Source organism: Saccopteryx leptura, chromosome 7 (assembly GCF_036850995.1).
Source record: "Saccopteryx leptura isolate mSacLep1 chromosome 7, mSacLep1_pri_phased_curated, whole genome shotgun sequence".
Lineage (NCBI taxonomy): Eukaryota > Metazoa > Chordata > Mammalia > Chiroptera > Emballonuridae > Saccopteryx > Saccopteryx leptura.
The window spans coordinates 23,824,266-23,828,246 of NC_089509.1; positions in this window are offsets into that span (position 1 = coordinate 23,824,266).

The window sequence follows — 3,981 nt, forward strand, 5'->3', positions numbered from 1 at the left end:
GAATTAAAGGTTTAAACATAAGACCTGAAACCATAAGACTACCAGGAAATGAACAAACACAGAAAAAAAACCTCTTCACATTTGTCTGGGAAATTATTATTGTTTTGTAAAATATCACATCAAAAGTACAGATAAAAAAGAAAAAAATAGACAAATGAAATTGCATCAAACTAACAAGTTTCCATAGAACAAAAAAAACAATCAGTAGAGTGAAGGAACAATGAACAAGATAAAAGAAAATATTTGCACCACATATCTTATAAGGGATTAATATCCAAAATATATGAGGAACTCATGGGCCTCAACAGTAAAAATACTAGTACAACTACTACTATTAATAATAATTACCGATTCAAAAGCACCTGAGTTAACATTTATCTAAAGAAGATATAGGCAGGTCAACAGGTACAAGAAGAGGTGCTCAGCATCATTAATCATCACAGAATAGCAAAGCAAAATTACAATGAAAGATAACCTCACACCACATCTGTTAAAATGATTAGTATTAAAAAGACAAAAGGTAAGTGTCCGTGAGGATGTGGAAGAAAGTATACTCTTGTGCAATATTGGTGGAAAAGTAAATTGGGACAGCCACTATGGAAAATGGTATGAAGCTTCCTGAAAATATCAAAAATAGAACTACCATTTAATGTAGGATTCCCATTTCTGGGTATATGTATATTCAAAGAAAATAAAATGGGTATTTTGCAAAGATGTCTTTACTCCTGTGTTCATCGCAGAATTTTATAATAACCAAGATATAGAAAGAACTTAAGTGTCTGTTTACAGATAAAGAAATAAAGAAAATATAATAAATATAAATATCATACTATAATATTATTCAGCTTTAAAAAGAAGTAAATCCTACCATTTGTGACAACATGGATTAACTTTGAGGGTATTATGCTAAATAAAATAAGCCAGAAACAGAAAGATAAACACTGCCTATGTCATTTATATGTGGAATCTAAAATAGTTGAACTCATAAAAGCAGAAAGTAGAATAGTGTTTACCAGGGGCTGGGAGGTGGGACAAATGGGGAGAAATATTGGTCCAACTTTCAATTATACAGGAGGAATAAGTTCTGGAGATCGAATGTACAGCATGATAACTATAGTTTATAGTACTGGATTGTACACTTGACATCTGTTAAAAGAGTAGATCTTAAGTGTTCTGATCACACACAGATCAATATGGCAACTATGTAAGGTGATATGAAATTAGCTTAATTGTGGTATTTTTCTTAGAATTAGAAAAAAAGTGATGTATATGTGTATCAAAATAGTATATTGTGCACCTTAAATATAAATAATTTTTATTTTTCAATTTTACTTCAATAAATCTGGAAGAATAAAGTATAAAGCATAAAAATATATGTCAAATATGTATATAAAATATATAGCACAAAAATATAAATTAAATATCTATATGCTTTCAAGATATTTTTATTATTCACATTTTTTTTTAATCTGGGGGAATAAGCATGTTCAAGAACAATTAAAAAGATGACTCGATGACGTCAGAGTAATGGCGGGGTAGGAAGCGATACCGATAAATCTCCCCCAAAACTCAACAAGATCTTCAACTAGAAACAGAAAAACCTATCCTTGGAGCCTCTAGATGTTTTGCAATACACCCGAAGGTATGGTCCAGCGAAAAATTGGCTAAATATATAACCAAACCCCGAAGGAAATAGGGAGTAAGAAATGCTCTGCCTTCCTCACTAACCTAAACAGGGCGGCTTTCACTGGAAATGGAGAATATAGAAACTAAGGCGGGCAAAGGGGGTGAATAGATCCAGGCCGCAGCACAAACGGCCGAACCAGGCTGTAGCACGGAGATCCAAGCCAAGGAAAATCTGTTCCTGTGGCAACCCGGGCAATACAAGCTAACACTCGTGCCAAACCCAAACAAAGAAAGACAAGTGCGGCAGCCATTTTCCCCGATCTCCTGGTCGGCACGCACAGATAGTGGGCGAGAGATTCTTCCAAAGCCCCGGGAGTGGGTGCCCGTGTTATCCCACAGAGGGGCAGAGTCAGAGGCCTTTGTGTGGGCCCAAAGCGGAATCTCCAGACCGCCCCAGTGCCCTGGGAAAACCACGCATGGGGAGGGAGCAAGAACTAATTCCAACACTGGAACTTCTCTGTGTGGGTGGAGGTTTCACTCAGAGGGTGAGGCGGCTGGCCTGATGTCCTGGTCTGCGCACACACATAGTGAGTGAAAGATTCCTCCGAGTGCCTTGGCAGTGTGCACCCATGTTATCCCACAGAGGAGCAGAGTCAGGGGCCTTTGTGTGGGACAAAAGCAGAATCTCGAGCCGCCCCAGCGCCTTGAAAAAGCTGTGCACGGGGACGGAGCGAGAGCCAATTCTAATGCTGAAACTTTTCCGTGCGGGTGGGGGTTTCACTCAGAGTGTAAGACTGCCAGTCTGATATCCTGGTCTGTGCGCACAGACAGTGAGCGAGAGTTTCCTCCAAGCGCCCCAGGAGCGGGCACCCGCCCATGTTACCAGACAGAGTGGCAGAGCCAGAGGTCTTTGAGAGGGCGGAAGCCCTGCCTGATTATGCTAGCAGCTCTGACTGACTGAGCCTTACCCAGAACCTTGTGCTGAGTGGGAATAGAGTGGGGAGTTGCCAGCTCTTTGAGCCTCTTACTATTCAGGCAGAGGCAGCAGCAACCCCATAGCTGGATTATCAGGCTACTAATTGAGGAAGGAAAGACTAGGAGAAAGGCTCCAGGAACATGGACTCTCTCACTGTCAGAGCCTATAAATGCTAATGAGCCTCGACTGCCAACGAGACTAAAGCACAATACACGACATCGCCATAGAGACTTATCAACTGCAAACCTCTACCTGAGCGTGCCAAAGGGACAGAACCTGGGGTACAGAGTCACCGACCAGGAAGAGGGAGAGAAAAGAAAAAGCAAGAAGATAACCTCTCAAAATCAAGAAAAATCCGCAGACTTTATAACCTATCCCATTTTATTATAGTTGTTCGTTTGTTTCTCTTATCTTCATTCTTGATATTTTTTTTTTCCTCCTTCAATTTGGCTGATTAACTCTCTGCCGGTCTTACTCTCTCCTCTCCTTGAACTACACTACCCATAAGTGTTACATTTCCCATTATCTTTTCTTTCCTCTTCCATTCTCTCTATGAGGGTTGCACTCCAAAACCCTTAACTCTCTCTCTCTCTTCTTTTTTCTTTTTTCTTCTTTTAGTGGTTCTCTCTCTCTCTCTCTTTCTTTTCTCCCTCTATATTAGTTTCTTCCTTTCTCCTTTACGTCTCCTCTCATTCAAACCTCAATAACGAACAAATTATCTTATCTGGGACTCAAACTTATGTTTGTGGCATTTTGGGGGGGGGGGGTTTACATCACCTTTTTAAACTCACTAGCAGTGCTCCCATCCCTGGCTCTCCATTTTAACTAGTTCTTGTTCCACTAAATACAATAGTAATTTTTTAATTTGTTCCCCCATTTTCCTGTTTCCCTCTATTTCTCTCATCATAACTCTTAGTCAAACAACACCTAAAAGCAAATCATTTTATTCTTGACCCAAATATTTTCCTTATTTGCTTTTTGTGAGTCCATACCCCCCTTTTTTTTCTTTTTTTTTTTTTTTTGCCCCTTTATTACTTTTCCCCAATTCAGGCCCTCCATTAAAGGCATTGTTTGTTCTATTTAATACAATATAATTCACAGTTCACCACAAGATTTTCTCAAGAAAGAGGGGAGAGGAGAGGAGAGGAAAAAAGGAGGGGGGAATAATTTCCTTTTTTTTAATTTTTATTTTATTTTATTTTTCTTTATTTCATTATTAATTTAAAAAATTTTTTTTATTTTTTATTTTTTTAACTATTTATTCTTTATTAAATCTCATTAATACTATCAACAAGACCACCCTCAGATGCCATTAAGGAAGAGAAAATCGAATATCATGGATACAAAAAGAAAGAGAGGCAACACAGCTAGATGAGGAA